We start from the raw sequence: 23,260 nt of genomic DNA on the forward strand, positions 1-23,260 counted from the left end.
ATTATCCAGCATTTAAGTGCCTGAAAGCAGAATTTAAAGGCGTTAATGCTCCAATAGTTTAACTAAGTAATGACTGATTTCATGGGAATTGCCACTGCAATAAATCAGGAGTAACAGTCTGTACCAGAAGGACTGATCTATTTCTAAACTGGACATTTATTAGACTGAACTGCTCTTAAAATTCTGCTTTTTTTTTTCCTGGAAGGTTAATTATTCACATTTTAATATTAGAACAAAGGGTAGATTATCACCACTTTATTCTGTTATTTGCTTAAAATGATTAAGCTGAAACTTCTAGGTAGAATTAAACACGTGTCCTCATATATAATCAAGAGCATTTTTAATGGCTCAAAGCTAGGGTTTGTAACTGGTCATTTTACTTTTATATGCTAGTAAACTTAAATGGCAGTTGTTAGCAATGCTTAGGTATAAGTTGGACCTTCTGGTTGGGGAAGTCTGCCTTACCTCCATCAGTCTCCACAGTATTCAGCCAAGTGGGAACAGACGAAGCCACAACAATGAAAGGGGTCCACAAGCGTGAGATGTTTATTGCAGAACTGAATCGTGGGCAGCTGAGCTGGGACGAATCATTTAGTCATACGAAGATGCATTCTTTGCCTATCAAGGTTCTGGCAAAGGATGGTAGCTTCTGAAAACCCATCTGGTGGTCTGCTGCTTATTTTCTTTATATGTGTTAAATTTTTTTTGATGTGAAATTAATCGTATAAGATTAACCATTTTAAGGTGAACGATCAGTGGCATTCGTTAAATTTACAACGTTGTACAGCCACCACCTCGATCAAATTCCAAAATATTTTCATCACCCCCAATAAAACCCCATACCTAGTACGTAGTCACTCCCCACTCCCTCCCTCCTCCCTACCTCCTGGCAACCACCAATCTGCTTCTGTCTCTGTAGATTTACCTTTTCTGGGTATTTCATATAAGTCATATCATACAATATGTGAACTTTTGTGTCTGCCTTTCATTTAGCATGCTGTTTTAGAGATTCATCTACGTTGTAATGTGTATCAGTACTTCATTCCTTTCTGGAGCTGAATAATATTCCACGTATGTATGTACCACAGTGTATTCACGATGGGCATTTGGGTTGTGTCAGCCTTCTGGCTGTAGTGAGACACGTGCTTTTTTTAAAGCAGCTATTTTTTTTTTAAATAATACAATTTAATACTCAAGCTGCTGAAGAATTTAGGAAAAGAAAAAGATCCAGTGACCTCGAAGTGTCTCTAGAGGCTAGTTCATCATCACATCAGACTTTTTGACTAAAACCTCCCTGTAACTCACAGAGACTTGAGGCCGTCTCCCTCCTCTGCCCTGCAGGCTGTAGCCCTGGCACCAAGGACACAGAGGGCACATAACTGTTCCCATGTCTGTCTCCTCTACTCGACTGTGAGCTCACCGAGAGCAGGCCATGTCAGATGTTTCTTATGATTTCCAGAATCTGTTCCTAAGAAGGCCCTCAGGGAGAAGCAGGAAGGAATCCAGCCCTAACTCCCATCATTTCTATCTGTGGGGCAGGTGAAAGATCTCAAGAGAAGGGAAAGCTGTTTCTACCAGCAGCCTCTTACCCCAAGTTCCAGCTGCTTACCAGTCACACCCTTTGTATCAATTATACTCTCTGCAGCTTTAGCCGCTGCACTATTCAAAGATTCACTGCCAACTTTGTTCATTCTCCTGGAGTTCAGAGCCCGCTCCTGTTTGGTGGTACCAAAGGCTTCAATGCAAGAATCCGTCTTTTCTCTAAAAGATTTGGTGTGACTCTCTAGTGCCGATTCACTCTGAACTGATTCATCGGAAAACAGCGGCTGCATGTTGAACAATTGAGCATCATATACTTCCATTTGGCCAGAGGTCTTGTTCAAAATTCCCACAAAGTACCTGCAGAGAGTGTTGCATTTCAGGGCTCCAGTCCCAAATAGTTAATAGTGTAGCTATTAACATTCATGTACAAGTATTTGTTGGAGTACCTGTTTTCAACTCTTATGGGTACATACCTAGGAACGGAATTGCTGGATCATACGTGAACTTTAAGTTTTTGAGGAACTGAACACTGTTTTCCACAGAGGCTCCACCTTTTTATATCCCCACCAGCCCTGTACAAAAGTTCAATTCTTCCACATCCTCACCACCACTTATTTTCTGTTATTATTATTGTCACCTGAGTACAAAGTGGTATCTCATTATGGTTTTGATTTCAATTTCCCTAATGACTGATAATGTTGAGCATCTTTTCATGTATTGTTTTGAACACCAAACGTTATCAGGAGCATAAGAAATCTTACTCCAGATTTTCCTCCTGTGGCATTGGGAGGTATGAAAACAGTGATGAGGTCGGCAACTTCAGGTGGAACTACCCACGCCAGGTACTACCATGCTGCCTCTACACTATGAAAACCACTTCTTGTGATATCTTTGTCCTCCCCTGGAGATCAGTTAAGTGGACTAACCCAATCAACAAATTCTAATGAAACTGAAGGGACAAGGTAAGGTCCCTTTGGTATTTCTATGAGCTATGGAGGAATGGGCAGGCCAATGAACAATTTTCAGAGGATGAAAGCTGAGGGGGAAGGTAAGTATGTGTTCATCCAATTTCCATCTGAAAAGTTGGAGTGGGGTGAGGAGAAGGGCATTTAAAGTTGGCCTCTTTAACACTATCCCTATCAAATTACCCATGACATTTTTCACAGAACTAGAACATATAATCCTAAAATTCATATGGAACCATAAAAGACCCAGAATTGCCAAAGCAATCCTGAAGAAAAAGAACAAAGCAGGATGCATAACCCTCCCAGGTTCCAGACAATACTACAAAGCTACAGTAATCAAAACAGTATGGTATTGGCACAAAGAAAGACATATGGATCAATGGAACAGAATAGAGAGCCCAGAAATAAACCCATACACCTAAGGTCAATTAATCTTCTACAAAGGAGGCAAGATTATACAATGGGAAAAAGATAGTCTCTTCAGTAATGGTGTTGGGAAAGCTGGACAGCTGCCTGTAAATCAATGAAGTTAGAACACTCCCTCACGCCATACACAAAAATAAACTCAAAATGGCTTAAAGACTTAAACATAAGATATGACACCATAAAACTCCTAGAAGAGAACATAGGCAAAACACAGTCTGACATAAATCATAGCAATGTTTTCTTAGGTCAGTCTCCCAAGGAAATAGAAATAAAAACAAAAATAAACAAATGGGACCTAATCAAACTTACAAGCTTTTGCACAGCAAAGGAAACCATAAACAAAATGAAAACACAACCTGAAGAATGGGAGAAAATATTTGCAAACAATGAGACCGACAAGGGCTTAATTTCCAAAATATACAAACAGCTCATACAACTCAACAACAAAAAAACAAACAACCCAACCCAAAAATGGGCAGAACACCTAAATAGACATTTCTCCAAAGAAGAAATACAGATGGCCAGTAGGCACATGAAAAGATGCTCAACATTACTAATTATTAGAGAAATGCAAATCAAAACTACAATGAGGTACCTCTTCCCACCAGTCAGGATGGCCATCATCAAGAAGTCTACAAATAACAAATGCTGGAGAGGGTGTGGAGAAAAGGGAACCCTCCTGCACTATTGGTGGGAATGTAAGTTGGTGCTCTCACTGTGGAAAACAGTATGGAGGTTCCTCAGAAAACTAAAAATAGAATTACCATATGATCCAGCAATCCCACTCCTGGTCATATATCCAGACAAAACTATAATTCAAAAAGATACATGCACCCCTGTGTTCATAGCAGCACTATTCACCATAGCCAAGACATGGAAACAACCTAAATGTCCATCAACAGATGAATGAATAAAGACGATGTGGTACATATATACAATGGAATACTACTCAGCCATAAAGAAGAATGAAATAATGCCATTTGCAGCAACATGGATGCAACTAGAGATTATCATACTAAGTGAAGTAAGTCAGAAAGAGAAAGACAAATACCATATGATATCACTTATATGTGGAATCTAAAATATGACACAAATGAACCTATCTATGCAACAGAAACAGAATCACAGATGTAGAGAACACACTGGTGGTTGTCAAGGGGGAGGGGGTTGGGGGAGGGATGAAGTGGGAGGTTGGTGTTAGCAGATGTAAGCTTTTATGTATAGAATGGATACACAACAAGGTCCTACTGTATAGCAGAGAGAACTATATTCAATATCCTATGATAAACCATAATGGAAAAGAATATTAAAGAAAGAATGTGTACATATGTATAACTGAATCACTTTGCTATACAGCAGTCATTAACACATTATAAATCAACTGTACTTCAATTTTTAAAAAATTAAAAAACAAAAGTTAAGGTGGGCTCTGTGACAACCTTGTGTGATGTGACTGTTGGCCTTCTAGTTAATATGTAGAGGACTGAGGCCATGTGAGTGGTGGGTTTCTCCTGAAGGGGGTCATTATTCCAGGGAAGGTCACAGGAAAGGAATGCATCCAGAGATAGGAAGTAGACCTCAGAAGGCAGCCTTAGGTGGGCAGAAGAGAGATGGTAGTTTGGTTGGAACTGCAAGGATCCATGATGATAAGAATCAAGATGATTGTTGAAAAAGTTAAATTCCTCAGTCCCATTTCAGACTGGACTAATCTCCAGGGGGGTAAAGTTTATTGTCTGGGAATCTGGGAAACACTTCCTGTGAGGACAACAGAGGGAAACTGGAGGCAGCACCTTGTGGGCTAGATTATCTGGGATTATGAGCTCCTTGTTTGTGACTTCAAGGCCTTCTGGAGGGTCCTGTTTACACATCCCAGCCTGTGCTAAAGGTCTTTGAGGAGTAGGATGTGGGTCCCCAGTTAGACCCCAGTGCTGATGGGGGCTTCACACAAATGCCCAGTGCTAGCCTTCTAGGCAACTCTGCACGTGATTCATGAGAGAGCCCCAAGGGAGTGTGGAAACAAAGGCAGGGTCATGTCACCTGCCCTTCCCTCCTGTATTTCCAGACTGGGGAAATTTGGACTCATTTTTTAAGGAAGGCATGGTTTTGTGTTGGAAGAGGTCAACGGCTACATGTCTACAACTGGAAGCATCAAAGACATTTATCAGGATAAGGCAGAGTAGAGGAAAACACTAGCGGGGTTGAAATGGAAAATGCTTGAGATTGTCCAAGTGGGCAGAAGTTTGAAAACTGCCTCAGACAGGGCCCCTTCCTCTCAGTGCCTTCCAGCCCCTGATGGACCAGTCAGTGTGGTGGGCTGGGCTCTGCCAGCTGCCACCCTGGACACAGGAAACGCAGATCCCTGAGCCTCTGGTGTAGAAGCTTCTCCAAAGGAAAGAGAGGTCGGGAAGCACACTGAGAGGGTGGTGAGTGGGCTGGAGGGGTGAAATGTCCTCTCACTGTTAGTGGGCAACCATGCATGGTTGGGCTGCTTCATGCCATGAGCCCTCCTGGGGTATTGCATACCTGGAATTCCTGGAGTATCATGCATGCTGCCACCAATCTGAGTACCCCAACAGGAACAAAGGGGATGATATCGATGCAGCTTTCGCCGCTAGTAGGGAATGCTTTGGCGGGGGTGGGGGTGGGGCGGAGATTCTTGCTGAGCGAAGCATGGGACTGCTTGGAGAGGCTCTCTGTGTCTTGCTTCACTCAGCAGGGTGCCCAGCCCTCTGGTTGGGTGTAGCCAATGCTGGGAGTGCAGGGTGACTTCATGCCCTCACTCCCAGATGGGGCAGGGTGGCAGACAGCAACCTGATGAGGAAGGCAGTTAGTTAGGCGGTGATTTAACTGCTCTGCATGTTCTCCTGGAGGCCGCTCAGGCCTGAAGGTGCGGAAGCTGGGTAGGCCAGTTTGGTGGGCGTGGATGAGCCACCACTGCTGTCCTGTGCCAAATCACTCGTAAGACATTTCCTTAAAGGCCTCTGAATGAGTGAGGAGTCCTGCCTACAGGTGCTGGGTGGCCAAATGGCTTATTTATTAGGAGTTTTCACAAAGGCAGAGGCCTGTCTCTTCCACAGGATGGAGAGGCTTGGGGAGGTCCTGGTCTCTACAAGGGCTATGATTCTTCCTCAAGCTCAGGGTCCTCCTGGTGGCCCAGACCGCATGTAGGAAGTAATCACTTCCCCATCTGTCAGGTCTCCCAGGCCCCACCAGACACTCTCTGGTGCTCCTGCCTTCCTTCGGGCCTTTAGGTGCTAAGTTGCTCCAAGATTTCCTTCCTCAGGCCCTGAAGCCCTGCTCTCTCAGCCCTTTTTGTCCAGCTGGAGTTATCCCATAGGAGTCTGCAGGGTGGGAACCAGAGCACAGCTCTGCAGGTGCCAGACCAGGCTGAGCTGCTTTCCTGCTGCCACTCCATGAACACTAACAGTTGTTTGCAATCCACAGGTGGAATCTGACAGAGCCTGATGTCCTTCAAAGGGTCTGTGTCCTTCATGGCTGTGTGCTAGGGCGGGAACTTCACACCTGGTTAGACGTGTGTGGCCTTGGGCAGGTCGCTGCACTGCTCCTGTCCTAGCGCATCTCTGGGGTGCCCTTCTGCTCTGGAAAAAAGCCAGAATTGCAGTCCAGCTTCTATAAGGGTCTCCTCTTTCCATAGTAGGTTGCTGGCTTTGGAATTCTTTCTCTGTTTGAATTATAATTCAATACTACTACCATTAAAACTACTAAGTAGGGCTTCCCTGGTGGCGCAGTGGTTGAGAGTCCGGCTGCTGATGCAGGGTACACGGGTTCGTGCCCCGGTCCGGGAAGATCCCACATGCCGCAGAGCGGCTGGGCCTGTGAGCCATGGCCGCTGAGCCTGCGCGTCCGGAGCCTGTGCTCCGCAACGGGAGAGGCCACAACAGTGAGAGGCCGGTGTACCACAAAAAAAACAAAAACAAAAACTACTAAGTAAAGTAAAAGATTTTTTGAAGTTTTTAGATCCTTAAAATATATCTCACTTAAGCACATATGTAAACTTAAAGTACTGTGTTGAAAGTCATTTAGATAGTTTTCTTTGCTTTTATGTTACTGATTTGATATACAATTAGGGTCATTTATTCCCGTTAATATTCAGTATTAAGATTAATTTTAATTTAATTTTTGAACACATAAAACATATACTATTTGAAACGATGTGCTAAAAAAGTCTTGGTTCTACCCCTTTCTTATCTACCCTGTTCCATCCACCCCTTCTAGGTCATCATTATTTTGATTAGGTTCAGGTATATATTTCCAGTGTTTCTTTGTTGATATATATGTGTATATATATGTATATATATGTATATGTGTATATACATACACGTGTATATATATACATATATACACATATATATCTACATATATATCTATATCTATGTACGTACATATATACAATCTATATTTACATATAATACATATGCTAATATATGGTATATAGTATGCTAATATATTACAATATATACTAATATATAGCATATAATATATATTATATATACTAATATATAGTATTTTATATATCTATTTATTTATTTATATACTAATATATGCTGCTCAGCACCTTGCTTTTTTTCTTTTACTTTTTATCTTTACTGGAGTATAATGGCTTTACAATGTTGTGTTAGTTTCTACTGTACAACAAAGTGAATCAGTTATATGTATACATGTATCCCCATATCCTCTCCCTCTTGAGCCTCCCTCCCAGCATCCCTATCCCACCCCTCTAGGTGGTCACAAAGCATCGAGCTGATCTACCTGTGCTATGCGGCAGCTTCCCACTAGCCATCCATTTTACATTGTGCATCTGGCTTTTTTCATCTAATAAATACCTCCTGGCAATCATTCCATATGGAGAGATCTTTCTCATTTTTTTTGGTATTAGCTACATAGTACCCCGTTATGTGACTATACCATAGTTTGTTCAACTATTATGGACATTTAGGTTGTTCCTAAACTTTTTTTTTTTTTTTTTTTTTTTTCTACGTTGGGTCTTTGTTGCTGTGCGTGGGCTTTCTCTAGTTGTGATGAGCGGGGGCTACTCTTCATTGCGGTGCGTGGGCTTCTCATTGCGGTGGCTTCTCTTGTTGCAGAGCACGGGTTCTACGTGTGTGGGCGGCAGTAGTTGTGGTGCCTGGGCTCAGTAGTTGTGGCTCACGGGCTCTAGAGCTCAGGCTCAGTAGTTGTGGCGCACGGACTTAGTTGCTCTGCGGCATGTTGGATCTTCCCAGACCAGGGCTCGAACCCGTGTCCCCTGCATTGGCAGGCAGATTCTTACCCATTGCACCACCAGGGAAGTCCCCTAATCTTTTAATATTACAAATGATGTCACAATAAATAACCTTGTGCTTATGTTGTTTTTTATTTGAGTAGGTGCATCTTCAGTGCAAACTTCTAGAAATGAGCCACTTTTTTTTTTTTTTTTTTAAACATCTTTATTGGGGTATAATTGCTTTACAATGGTGTGTTAGTTTCTGCTTTATAACAAAGTGAATCAGCTATACATATACATATGTTCCCATATGTCTTCCCTCTTGCGTCTCCCTCCCTCCCACTCTCCCCATCCCACCCTTCCAGGCTGTCACAAAGCACCGAGCTAATATCCCTGTGCCTTGCGGCTGCTTCCCCCCAGCTATCTACCTTACTACGTTTGTTAGTGTGTATATGTCCATGACTCTCTCTCGCCCTGTCAAAACTCACCCTTCCCCCTCCCCATATCCTTAAGTCCGTTCTCCAGTAGGTCTGCGTCTTTATTCCTATCTTACCCCTAGGTTCTTCATGACATTTTTTTCCCTTAAATTCCATATATATGTGTTAGCATACGGTATTTGTCTTTTTCTTTCTGACTTACTTCACTCTGTATGACAGACTCTAGGTCTATCCATCTCATTACAAATAGCTCAATTTCATTAGAAATGAGCCACTTTGAAAGGTGAATGCATATGTAATTTTGTTAGATATTGCCAAATTTTCCTCCATAAGGTGTCTGCCATTTTGCAGTCTCATTAGCAATATGTAAAAGTGCCTATTTCCTAACAGCTTCATCAATAGAGGGTGTTGTCCAAATCCAACTTTTGGATTTTTGCCAATCTGCTAGGCAAGAGAGCATATTTGGGGGCTGTTTTAATTTACATTTCTCTACCTATGAGTGACACTGAGAATCTTTTCAAAGGTTAAGAGCTTTTTGACTATTTTGTGATCTATCTGTTTATATTCTTTGCTCATTATTTATTGGGTTGTAGTCTAGTTTGGAGTTGTTTTTTTTAATTTAACTCAATTCTTTCTTGAGGCAAGCAAAGTAACTTTTTACTTGTACCTATTAGAGAGATATATTGGGTTGGCCAAAAAGTGCCTTAGGTTTTTAAGTAAAAATAAAAGACACATTTTTCATTTTCACCAAGAACTTTATTGAACAATGTACTCACCCTTTTGTTCCATTACCTTCTGCCATTTTTTAGGCAACTTCATAATTCCATCTTCCCAAAACTTTCTATCTTTTTGAGCAAAGGACAGTTCCAGGTGCCTTTTACAGTCTTCCAGGGAATTGAAATGTTTTCCATTAAGAGAATTTTGTTAAGACCTAAATAAATGCAAATGCGAAGGTGCAATGTCTGGTGAATATGGCAGATGAATCAGAACTTCCCAGCCAAGCTGTAACAGTTTTTGCCTGGTCATCAAAGAAACATGCGATCTTGCATTATCCTGATGGAAGATTATGCATCTTCTGTTGACTAATTCCGGACGCTTCTCGTCGAGTGCTGCTTTCAGTTAGTCTAATTGGGAGCAATACTTGTTGGAATTAATCGTTTGGTTTTCTGGAAGGAGCTCATAATAGAGGACTCCCTTCCAATCCCACCATATACACATCATTTTCTTTGGATGAAGACCGGCTTTTGGTGTGGCTTTTGGTGATTCATTTCGTTTGCCCCACGATCTCTTCCGTTCCACATTATTATACAGCATCCACTTTTCATCGCCTGTCACAATTTGCTTTAAAAACGGAACGTTTTAATTACTTTTAAGTAGAGAATCGTATGCAGAAATATGGTCAAGAAGGTTTTTTTCACTTAACTTATGTGGAACCCAAACATCAAAGCGATTAACATAACCAAGATGGAGCAAATGATTTTCAACGCTTGATTTGGATATTTTGAGTATGTTGGCCATCTCCCGCATGGTATAACGTTGCTTATTCTCATTTAATGTCTCGATGTGATCGCTATTAACTTCAACTGGTCTACCTGACCGTGGAGCATCGTCCAGCGAGAATTCTCCAGCATGAAACTTCGTAAACCACTTTTGACACGTTCGATCACTCACAGCACCTTTTCCATACACTACACAACTCTTTTTTTGCATTTCAGTTGCATTTTTACCTTTCTTGAAATAATAATGCATAATATGCCAAAAATGTTGCTTTTTCCTTCCATTTTCACTATTAAAATGGCTACACAAAAATTCACCAAATTTGATAAGTCATTTTTTAAATGCACGCTGATATGACAGCTGTCACATACAATCTAAAAAAATTGTTTTGGATGAAGTTAAAGACAACTAAGTGCTACTAGAGCCGTCTTATGGAAAAAAGCAAACAAACCTCTGGCCAACCCAATAAAACACAAAATCAAACCAACAAGGAAACATCACAATACTGTCCCTTGTTCCCTCACCCCAAAACTCACTCTAAACCAAAAAATGTTGGTGATCCCTTAAAATGTAACCTTTCTTCATAGGTCCTATCAAATTGACTAGAGAACTTTGGCACCAAAGCAATGTTTCATTATTTTTCAAAATCATGGCCAGTCAGCTGGTTTTGTTAGAACACGGTGTTAACGCAACAAAGATGGCAGTTCTGACACCCACATGTGCTGTTGGCTCTACATTGAGAAAAGCTGTTCCCCAGTCAGGAGTGGGGCTGCCCAGCTGCATTCCATTCAAACAGAAGTCTCAAAAGAATACTCTGTGGGTAAGGAAGGGATAATGGCATCATCTCCAATGGACAGTTCACCCAGGGGGTGGATGCTCCAACTCCTGATTCTTTGGAGGCCGAGTATAGGTTTCTGCCTGGGAGTTTCACTGCGAGGTCAGCAGCCAGTTGAGAAGATACATGTGTCCAACAGGAAAGCATGCAGAGCCCCATGTGGTGATGTTCTCAAGCTGGCTGCCTCAAATGGAGTGGCAGATGGGGCTCACCGGCACCATCCCAGCAGTAGTTCTAAAACTATGTGTGAAGTCTCTATATTATTAATTACCTATTGCTGCATAAGAAACTATCCCCAAATGAGCAAACATATATTATCTCACATGTTTCTGTGAGTCAGAAATTTAGGAGCAGCTCAGCTGGGTTGTTCTGGCTTATAGTCTCTTAGGAGGATGTGGTCAAAATGTTAGCCAGGGCCACAGTCCTCTGACCTGACTTGGGGGCTGGACAGCCCGCTTCCAGGATGGTCCCTCACAGGGCTGGCAAGTTGATGCTGGCTCAGTTGCTCTCCTTGGGGACAGCCATAGGGCTTCTGGAGTGTCTTCACAACATGATGGCTGGCTTCCCTTGGAGCAAGAGGTTTGAGAGAAAACAAGGGGGAAGCTGCAGTGCTTTTCAGAATTTAGTCTTGAAGTCATACATTATCATTTCCACCATTAAGTCTGGCTCACTCTCAAGGGGAGAGGAATTAATTTTTACCTTTTGAAGAGAGGTACCCCGTACAATTTGTGGCATATTTTAAACTCATCATAGTCCCCAAGGCTTGGATGCTTTTCCTCTTGTAACTGAAGGACTGCCAGACCCCTGGGCTCTCCAGTATGTCTACCTTTCTGGTAAATCAGAGGAAAATGCAGCCTCCTCCCAGGTGGATGGGTTCTCCCCTTAGGAATTAACTTTCATCACAACCTGCTTTCCTTTGACCTCTTTTAACAATGGAATTGATTAACATGCAGATTTCTGGACCTTGCTGAGAGATTCTATTTCACTGGGTCTTAGGGGTTGGTGAATCTGTACTTTTACAACTATTTCAGGAAAGTGAGCCCTTTGGCTCTGACCCAGAAAGACAGAGTGAGGCACTGGCTTTTCTAGCACTGTACTTTTCTGTCACCTAATCATTGAGGGAAGAATGGACCGCATCACCATATCCCTCAGAGCACTCAGCATCACACGTGGCAGAGGGTTGGCGCATTGTAGAACCTCCTTGATGGATGGAGGGTGGATGGAGGATGGATGGGTGAGTGAAGGAATTCATCAATGATTGAAGTACAGCTGCATCAACTTAGATGATGCTTTTTCAAAAGTTAATATTCCCAACATTACCTATGAAATCATTCTTGCCCCCCAATACTTAACCTGACTCTCATGAAGCCCCTTGACCTAATTAACAGTTTATAGAAAATATAGAGGATGAAGGAATGCATTACACAGTACCTTGAGAAAATAACTAGATGAATCTAGAATTTGGGGAATTCAATAAGATGACTGGCTTGGACTCTTGAAAAAGTCTATGTCATGGGGGGAAAAGGGGCAGAAGCACTGCTCTAGATCAAAGGTTGCCAAACTATGACCAACAGGTCAGTTGCCTATTTTTGTAAATATAATTTTATTGGAACATAGTCACACTTACTAGCTTATGGATTGTCTATGGCTGTTTTTGTGTCACAGTTGAGTGACTGCAACAGAAACAGTGTGGCCCAGCAATCTGAGATAGTTTCTATCTTGCCCTTCAGAACAAGTTTAGACCCCTGTTCTAAATTAAACGAGACCAATGACTGCTCTGCTTCCACTGATGACAGAATAAGTAGGACTGGCTAGCCGTTCTGCCATACACAATTAGAACACTGGATATATGAAATAATTGTTTTTAGACATGCAGTAAATGGTAGCACAGAGTGAAAGGAAACAAACAAGGTGAGCCCTACGATCATCTAGGTTTTTCTACCAGAGGCATTTGCTGGATTCCCAACCCAGGGAGGGGGATGCAAAGAGTATACAGCATTCTCACTAAGCTGACAAGACAGACACTGAACAGTGGGGAGGGAGGCTGAGGCAGCTGGAATTTGCAGGGTAGAACATTTTAGAAGAAAAAACTACACAGAGAAGGAATTCTAGGCCCTGGGGTTCTCTTTGAGTCTTTGGCTAAATACTAGGTTGTGCATGTGTAGGGGAGACACCACAAATTGTGTTTAAAAAGCAACTATCCAGAAAGAAAGGTTACCAGGGAGCTGTAAACATAACAACTCCTGGGGCCCACAGAGTTGGGAGATACTAGAGTTTTGACCAACCAGAATGGAAAGGTCTCACTGAGCATGGAGGGTTTTAGGAGTAGACTAACAGAAAGGCCACGCCTCAGGATTAGGGCAAACCTACTCTAGCTAAGCTGCCTCAACAAAGTTTAAAAATAAGTCTTCAAAGAATCAAGTCAATCCACATATAAAGTAATTGCCTGTGGAAACAATACTCAACAATCTTTAAAGGAAGAGCACATAGATGCCTTTGACTTTTGATTCCAACTTTACTGAGTGTTTTAATCATGAATGGGTTTTGAAATTTGTAAAATGCTTTCTCCTATTAACCTTTAGCTAGCATCATATATTTTGGTAAAAGACTATTTCCCCCTAAGATCAGAGACAAGGAAGGAAGTTTTCTTTTACCATTTCCATTCAACATATTGCTGTGGTCCTAGCTAGTGCAAAAAGGCAAAAAAAAAAGGGGGTAAATATTGAAGAAGTAAAACATGATTGTGACCATAGAAAATCCTAAGGATTCCACAAAGAAACTAGTAAAACCAAAAAGCAAATCTAGCAAGGATGCAGAACACAAGGTCAATATACAGAAATCAAAAGTATACCCATATTCAGCAAAAACAACTGGAAAATGAAATACTATTTATAATATCAAAAAATTGTTTTCATATAAACTTATATATAAATATATGAACTGTGTACTGAAAATTACAATAGATTGTTTAACAAAATTAAACAATCTCCATGAAATTAAAGTATCTTCAAATGAATGGACAGATTTACCATGTTCATGGATTGGAAGAATCAGTATTGTTAAAATGTCAGTTCTCCCCAACAGATTAATAGATTCAATACAATCCCAACCAAAATCTCAACAAGCATTTTTAAAAATAGAAAATGGGAAGTTTGTTATAAAATTTATATGAAAATGTAAAGGACCAGAAGACTCAAAATAATTTCAGAAAAGAAGAACAAATCTGAAAGACTTACACACTGAATTCAAGATCTACTATAAAGCTATAGTAATGAAGACACTGTGATACTGACATAGGATAGACAATGGACTAGCATAGAATCTAGAAGTAGACCTGTATATACACGGTCAATTGATTTTTTTTTTTTGCAAAGGTGTCAAGGTAACAGAATGGGAAAAAAACAGTCTTTCCAACAAATGGTGCTAGAACAACTGAATATATGTATTAAAAAAACTTAACCCCGGGCTTCCCTGGTGGCGCAGTGGTTGGGAGTCCGCCTGCCGATGCGGGGGACGCGGGTTTGTGCCCCGGTCCGGGAGGATCCCGCGTGCTGCGGAGCGGCTGGGCCCGTGAGCCATGGCCGCTGGGCCTGCGCGTCCGCAGCCCGTGCTCCGCAGCGGGAGAGGCCACAGCGGTGAGAGGCCCGCGTACCGCAAAAAAAAAAAAAAAAACTTAACCCCTATCTCACACTACATATAAAAATTAACTCTAAATGGATTCTAGGCCTACATATAAAAGCTAAAACTATAAAACTTCTAGAATAAAACACAGAACAACCTTGGGATAGGCAAAGATTTGTTAGGATACAAAAAAGCACCAATCTTAAAATAAAATACTGATAAACTGGATTTCACCAAAATGTAAAACTTCTGCTCTTCAAAAGACCATCAAAAAATGAAAAGTCAAGTCACTGACTAGAAGAAAATATTTGTAATACATAAACCTGGCAAAGAACTCATAAGTGCAAGTCAGTAGTAAAAAGATAACCCAATTTTTAAAAGGGCAAATATCTGAACAGACACATCACAAAAAGTATATATATATATATAAAAGCAATAAGCACATGAAAAGATGTACCACATCTCTAGTTATGAGGGACATGCAAATTAAAATCACACTCATATACACCCAGTAAACGCCATTTTTACTGTCACTACACACCCAGTAAAATGGAAAAAAGTAAAAAGATTGATAATATTAAGCACTGGTGAGGATATGGAGAAATTACTCATATATTCCTCATAAGAATGTAAAATGTTATAAACACTTTATAACAAACTGCCAAACTGTTTTCCAAAGTTACACATATACTGACTGTATGACGCAGCAATTTTACATCTAGATTTTTACCCAACAGAAATGAAAACATATGTCCACAAAAAGAGTTGTATATGAATGTTCATAGTAGCTTGAATCACAATAGCTTAAAACTGGAAACAATCCAGTTCATCAGTGGGTGAATGGATAAACAAACTGGTATATTCATACAATGGAATATTACTCATCAATAAAAAGGAACAAACTACTCATATATGCAACAAGACAAATGAATCTCAAAAATATGCTGATCGGGGGAGACCTTCAAGATGGCAGAAGAGTAAGAGGCGGAGATCACCCTCCTCCCCACAGATACATCAGAAATACATCTACATGTGGAACAACTCCTACAGAACACCTGCTGAATGCTGGCAGAAGACCTCAGACCTCTCAAAAGGCAAGAAACTCCCCACGTACCTGAGTAGGGCAAAAGAAAAAAGAAAAAACAGAGACAAAAGAATAGGGACGGGACCTGCACCAGTAGGAGGGAGCCGTGAAGGAGGAAAGGTCTCCACACACTAGGAAGGCCCTTCGCGGGCGGAGACTGCGGGGGGCGGAGAGGGAAAGCTTTGGAGCCGCGGAGGAGAGCGCAGCAACAGGGGTGCAGAGGGCGAAGCTGAGAGATTCCCGCACAGAGGATCGGTGCCGACCGGCACTCACCAGCCCGAGGGCCTTGTCTGCTCACCCGCTGGGGCGGGCGGGGGCTGCGAGCTGAGGCTCGGGCTTAGGTCGGACCCCAGGGAGAGGACTGACGGTGTGAACACAGCCTGAAGGGGACTAGTGCGCCACAGCTAGCCAGCAGGAAGTCCAGGAAAAAGTCTGGACCTGCCTAAGAGGTAAGAGACCATTGTCTCGGGGGGCACGAGGAGAGGGGATTCAGAGCACCGCCTAAAGGAGCTCCAGAGACGGGCGTGAGCCGCGGCTATCAGCGCAGACCCCATAGACGGGCATGAGACGCTAAGGCTGCTGTTGCAACCACCAAGAAGCCTGTGTGCGGGCACAGATCACTGTCCACACCTCCCTTCCAGGGAGCCTGTGCAGCCCGCTACTGACAGGTTCCCGGGATCCAGGGACAACTTCTCCGGGAGAACACACGGCGCGCCTCAGGCTGGTGCAACGTCACGTCGGCCTCTGCCACCGCAGGCTCACCCCGCATCCGTACCCCTCCCTCCCCCTGGCCTGAGTCAGCCAGAGCCCCCGAATCAGCTGCTCCTTTAACCCCGTCCTGTCTGAGCGGGAACAGACACCCTCAGGCGATGTACACGCAGAGGCGGGGCCAAATCCAAAGCTGAACCCCAGGAGCTGTGCGAACAAAGAAGAGAAAGGGAAATCTCTCCCAGCAGCCCCAGGAGCAGCGGATTAAATCTGCACAATCAACTTCATGTACCCTGCATCTGTGGAATACCTGAATAGACAACTAATCATCCCAAATTGAGGTGGTGGACTTTGGGAGCAATGATACATATTTTTTTCCTTTTTCCCTTTTTGTGATTGTGTATGTGTATGCTTCTGTGTGTGATCTTTTTTTTAATTTATTTTTGGCTGCGTTGGGTCTTCGTTGCTGCGCACGGGCTTTTCTCTAGTTGCCGTGAGCGGGGGCTACTCTTCGTTGCAGTGTATGGGCTTCTCGTTGCAGTGGCTTCTCTTGTTGTAGAGCACGGGCTCTAGGCACACAGGCTTCAGTAGTTGTGGCACATGGGCTCAGTAGTTGTGGCTTGTGGGATCTAGAGCGCAGGCTCAGTAGTTGTGGCACACGGGCTTAGTTGCTCCGCGGCATGTGGGATCTTCCCGGACCAGGATTAGAACCCGTGTCTCCTACATTGGCAGGCGGATTCTTAACCAATGTGCCACCAGGGAAGCCCCTGTGTGTGATTTTGTCTGTATACCTTTGCTTTTACCATTTGTCCTAATGTTCTTTCCTTTTTTGTTTGTTTTTTCTTTTTAGTATACTTTTTAGCACTTGTTATCATTGGTGGATTTGTTTTTTGGTTTGGTTGCTCTCTTCTTTCTTTCTTTTTTTATAACTTTTTTTAATAATTATTTTTTATTTTAATAACTTTATTTTATTTTTTCTTTCTTTCTTCATTTTTTCTCCCTTTTCTTCTGAGCCGTGTGGCTGACAGGGTCTTGGTGCTCCAGCCGGATGTCAGGTCTGTGCCTCTGAGGAGAGAGAGCCGAGTTCAGGACATTGGTCCACCAGAGACCTCCCAGCTCTATGTAATATCAAAAGGCGAAAGCTCTCCCAGACATCTCCATCTCAACGCTAAGACCCAGCTCCACTCAACGACCAGCAAGCTACAGTGCTGTACACCCTATGCCAAACAACTAGCAAGACAGGAAGACAACCCCAGCCCTTAGCAGAGAGGCTGCCTAAAATCATCATAAGGTCACAGACACCCCAAAACACACCACTGGACGCAGACTTACCCACCAGAAAAATCCAGCCTCATCCACCAGAACACAGGCACTAGTCCCCTCCACCAGGAAGCCTACACAACCCACTGAACCAACCTTAGCCACCGGGGGCAGACATCAAAAACAATAGAAACTACGAACCTGTAGCCTGTGAAAAGGAGAACCCGAACACAGTAAGTTAAGCAAAATGAGAAGACAGAGAAACACACAGCAGATGAAGGAGCATGGTAAAAACCCACCAGACCAAGCAAATGAAGAGAAAATAGGCAGTCTACCTGAAAAAGAATTCAGAGTAATGATAGTAAAGATGATCCAAAATCTTGGAAATAGAATGGAGAAAATACAAGAAACATTTAACAAGGACCTAGAAGAACAAAAGAGCAAACAAGCAATGATGAACAACACAGTAAATGAAATTAAAAATTCTCTAGAAGGAATCAATAGCAGAATAACTGAGGCAGAAGAATGGATAAGTAACATGGAAGATAAAATACTGCAAATGACTACTGCAGAACACAATAAGAAAAAAGAATGAAAAGAATTGAGGACAGTCTCAGAGACCTCTGTGACCACATTAAATGCACCAACATTCGAATTATAGGGGTCTCAGAAGAAGAAGAGAAAAAGAAAGGGACTGAGAAAAAGTAAAAACTACAAATCCATGGAGGCTAAACAATACACTACTTAATAACCAAGAGATCACTGAAGAAATCAAAGAGGAAATAAAAAAATACCTAGAAACAAATGACAATGAAAACACAACGACCCAAAGCCTACGGGATGCAGCAAAAACAGTTCTAAGAGGGAAGTTTATAGCAATACAATCCTACCTGAAGAAACAAGAAACATCTCAAATAAACAACCTTACCTTACAATTCGAGAAAGAAGAAAAAAAAACCCCAGTTAGGAGAAGGAAAGAAATCATAAAGATCAGATCAGAAATAAATGAAAAAGAAATGAAGGAAACAATAGCAAAGATCAATAAAACTAAAAGCTGGTTCTTTGAGAAGATAAACAAAATTGATAATTCATTAGCCAGACTAATCATGAAAAAAAGGGAGAAGGCTCACATCAATAGAGTTAGAAATGAAAAAGCAGAAGTAACAACTGACACTGCAGAAATACAAAAGATCATGAGAGATTACTACAAGCAACTCTATGCCAATAAAATGGACAACCTGGAAGAAATGGACAAATTCTTAGAAAAGCACAACCTTCTGACACTGAAATGCTGGTCAGGGCTTCCCTGGGGGCACAGTGGTTGGGAGTCTGCCTGCCAGTGTGGGGGAAACAGGTTGGGGCCCTGGTCCAGGAGGATCCCACATGCTGTGGAGCAACTGGGCAGGTGTGCCACAGCTGCTGAGCCTGCGCTCTGGAGCCCGCAAGCCACAACTACTGAGTGCACATGCCACAACTACTGAGGCCCGCGCGCCTGGAGTCCATGCTCTGCAACAGGAGAGGCCACTGCAGCGAGAGGCCCGCACACCACAGTGAAGAGTGGCCCCCGATCGATGCAACTGGAGAGGGCCTGTGCACAGCAGCGAAGACCCAACACGGCCAAAAATGAATAAATCCATTCATTTAAAAATATATACTGATCAAAAGAAACCAGACACAAAAGAAATAAACTGTATTCTTGGATTTATGAAGTTCTTGACCAGCCAAAACTATCCATAGTGATAAAAATCAGACCAGTGGTCGCCTGGGGCAGGAGTTGAAGGGGTGATTGGTTGCAAAGGTGGCATGAGGGAACATTTTCTATATCTTGATTGTGGCAGTTGTTTTAAGAGTACATATATATATGTGTATACACACGTGTATATTAAACTGAAACTGTACATTTAAAATGGGTGCATTAAAATGAATGTTAATTTTAGTTCAGTTTAAAAAAAGTCTAATAGACTAAAGAAAAATAATAACCAAATGCACTGTGTGAATTCCAGCTGGATCCTGATTTGGTGAAAACACACCTATAAAAGATTTTTAAGATGACTGGGCAATTGTGAATATGGTCTGGCTATTAGATGATATTACAGAACGATTGTTGATAGTCTCAGGTGTGATAATGTTATTTTGGTTGGGTAGAATCATGTCCTTACTCTAAGGAGATGCATGCTGAAGTATTTAGGATTGAAATGTCATGATGTCTGCAACTTATTTCAAATGGTTCAATAAGAACAAAAACATGTACACAAATACACACAGAGAGATGAAACAAACCTGACAGATGTTAATACATGTTGAAAAGATCAAGGGCATATAGAGTTTCATTGTGCTTTCAACTTTTATGACTTTTCTACATTTCCCACCAACTTTCAATAATAAAAATAATAGCTATTATTACTACTGTGGGAAGAAAACTTAATGTTGAGGTGTTATGGCTTGCCCCAAAGTCTACAAATTCTTCTTTAGAGGACACTTATGAAGACATGGCTAGAGTCATAATTTTCTCCAAGTTCTTCTAAGTGCTTGTTTTTGAACAGAATCCCGGAAACGAAGAGCGTTACAAATACCTGATTGCAGCTCTGGTGGCTTTCCGGCTCTCTTGGTAGCTTGCTGGGGCAGGGAGGGTCTCGAAACAGTTGTGTCAGGGACACCCAGGCAGGGGCCACTTCTCTGCTGCCCTTGGTAGGAGGGAGGTGAATGGATGACTAGTTACCCTCCCTTCCCCCGCACTGTTGAACCCTTCTCTGAGCCTGCACAGGCGTTCCCCAGCTGAATCCTGCCAGCCAAACCAAGTCTCAGGGAAAACAAGACGCAGGTGGCAATGTTTGCTAAACTGAAAAGCAGGCTTACGCAGGCAACTTACAAAAGGCTCCACACCCCTTACAAAAGGTTACATTTTGGCATTAAAATGTCTCTTTTCAGACCTCAAAATCACCAGTAGCCTGAGACAGTGCCCAGAGCCTTGGGCAGGTGAGGTCTTGGAGCTGGTGAGGGAAGGGTAGGAAATCTGGAAGTTCTTCCTTAGGAAGGCCCACCTTCAGCAAGTAGGGGGCAGAGCCAGGGAAGGGAGGAGTCTGATGGGGGGAACGTGTGATAAACGTGGGAAATGTTACATGAGAGTTTCTGAGGTTAAGGGCTGAAAATAGTTCACTGGATCGGGGCTGCTGGGTGGGCTTGGGGCTCAGGGCCTTAGTAATTTCCTTAGGTAAGGGCTGGGGGGTAAGTAGAAGGGTGTAGAGATTGCCCAGGAAGGAGGGAAATGGGGGCACAAGGTGCAAAGGATTCTTCAAGAAGGTGGGTGCAACACTGTGCTGGTTGTGGTAGAGGGCGTGAGGTCGGAGAAAGGAGGAGAGGGTTTCAGTGTCTGGAGACCTGAGTATGCCCAGAGACTGAGTGGAGAGACTGGGACAGAGGAAGTGGGATAGTTAAGAAAGCCAACGGTTAAGAATGAGATCATAACCCACGTGGAGGGCAGTTTAGCAAGAAGAGACTTCTCTGAGATGGAGGGAGAGAAAGAGGGGGCAAAGACGTGTGGGTGTTTTGAAGTCCTGGGTAGATACCAAGGCCACCCAGCCAGTTTACCCACTACACATTCTACTTTCATATCTTTAGAAATAAGAGTGACATGACATAAATCACAGCAAGATCCTTTTTGACCCTTCTCCTAGAGAAATGGAAATAAAAACAAAAATAAACAAATGGGACCTAACGAAACTTAAAAGCTTTTGCACAGCAAAGGAAACCATAAACAAGACAAAAAGACAACCCTCAGAATGGGAGAAAATATTTGCAAATGAAGCAACTGACAAAGGATTAATCTCCAAAATTGACAAGCAGCTCATGCAGCTCAATATCAAAAAAACAAACAACCCAATCCAAAAATGGGCAGAAGACCTAAATAGACATTTCTCCAAAGAAGATATACAGATTGCCAACAAACACATGAAAGGATGCTCAACATCACTAATCATTAGAGAAATGCAAATCAAAACTACAATGAGGTATCACCTCACACGAGTCAGAATGGGCATCACCAAAAAATCTACAAACAATAAATGCTGGAGAGGGTGTGGAGGAAAGGGAACCCTGTTGCACTGTTGGTGGGAATGTAAATTGATACAGCCACTATGGAGAACAGTATGGAGGTTCCTTAAAGAACTAAAAATAGAACTACCATACCACCCAGCAATTCCACTACTGGACATATACCCTAAGAAAACCATAATTCATAAAGAGTCATGTACCACAATGTTCATTGCAGCTCTATTTACAATAGCCAGGACATGGAAGCAACCTAAGTGTCCACTGACAGATGAATGGATAAAGAAGATGTGGCACATATTTGCGATGGAATATTACTCAGCCATAAAAAGAAACAAAATTGAGTTTTTTGTAGTGAGGTGGATCGACCTAGAGTCTGTCATACAGAGTGAAGTAAGTCAGAAAGAGAAAAACAAATACCGTATGCTAACACATATATATGGAATCTAAAAAAAAAAGGTTCTGAAGAACCTAGGTGCAGGACAGGAATAAAGACACAGACATCAGAATGGACTTGCGGACACGGGAAGGGGGAAGGGTAAGCTGGGACGAAGTAAGAGAGAGGCGTGGACATATATACACTACCAAATGTAAAATAGCTAGCTAGTGGGAAGCAGCCGCATAGCACAGGGAGATCAGCTCGGTGCTTTGTGACCACCTAGAGGGATGGGATAGGGAGGGTGGGAGGGAGACGCAAGAGGGAGGGGATATGGGGATATATGTATATGTATAGCTGATTCACTTTGTTATACAGCAGAAACTAACACACCATTGTAAAGCAGTTATACTCTATTTAATAAAGATGTTTAAGAAAAAGAAAGAAGAGTGACGATGGTTACCAATACCGTACTGCACATTTGGAAGTTGCTAAGAGAGTAGATCTTAAAATTCACAAGAAAAACATTCTAACTATGTCTGACAACAGACGTTAACTAGACTTACTGTGGTGATCATTGTGCAATACATGCAAATATCAAATTATGTTGTACACCTGAAACTAACATAAAGTTCTGTGTCAGTTACACCTCAATTTAAAAAGAGAAAAAAAAAGAACGGAAAACAAACTTTATAAACATATTTTATGTGTAGATGTAGATCTAGTTAATTATAGTTAACTCAGGAAGAAAGTCAGACGGGAGGGGGGAATAAAGAAACAGACGATTGGGAGTCTGAGACAGTGAGGAAAGTCAGGTCAGGAAGTGATTGAAAGGCATGGAAAAAGTAGCAAAGCAGAAAAAGATACAAGGAAAGATCACATAAAAACCCACCAAGAGGTGGATAGTCAGGTCAGGCACACAGATCCCTCTGAAGGAAGCCCACTAGGAGTGTCCCTCTAAGTGAATTGCTGTTGCTTTTTTGCATCTCTAGGGGGAAGTCACATGGCCTGCAGTTGACTCAGGTATTCTGTCCATCTGCTTTAAAAATGTTTCTCAGGCTTCCCTGGTGGTGTGGTGGTTGAGAGTCCGCCTGCCGATGCAGGGGATACGGGTTCGTGCCCCGGTCTGGGAAGATCCCACATGTCGCGGAGCGGCTGGGCCCGTGAGCCATGGCCGCTGAGCCTGCGCGTCTGGAGCCTGTGCTCCGCAACGGGAGAGGCCACAACAGTGAGAGGCC

The 23,260-nt window shown here is 42.5% G+C and overlaps 1 long non-coding RNA gene across 1 annotated transcript in view; it reads right to left on the bottom strand.

The window, feature by feature from the left end:
* Positions 1 to 17,354: 17,354 nt before the first annotated feature.
* The window catches only part of LOC112391441 (uncharacterized), an 8,218-nt gene continuing 2,312 nt past the window's right edge, over positions 17,355 to 23,260 (bottom strand). The window contains exons 2-3 of the long non-coding RNA XR_003001491.1: positions 20,173 to 20,283; positions 17,355 to 17,404 (exon numbers count right to left, since the gene is read on the bottom strand). This is a non-coding gene — a long non-coding RNA (uncharacterized LOC112391441). The remainder of the gene's footprint in view (positions 17,405 to 20,172; positions 20,284 to 23,260) is intronic.

The sequence above is a fragment of the Neophocaena asiaeorientalis genome, unplaced genomic scaffold, assembly GCF_003031525.2.
Source record: "Neophocaena asiaeorientalis asiaeorientalis breed wild unplaced genomic scaffold, Neophocaena_asiaeorientalis_V1.1 scaffold515, whole genome shotgun sequence".
Lineage (NCBI taxonomy): Eukaryota > Metazoa > Chordata > Mammalia > Artiodactyla > Phocoenidae > Neophocaena > Neophocaena asiaeorientalis.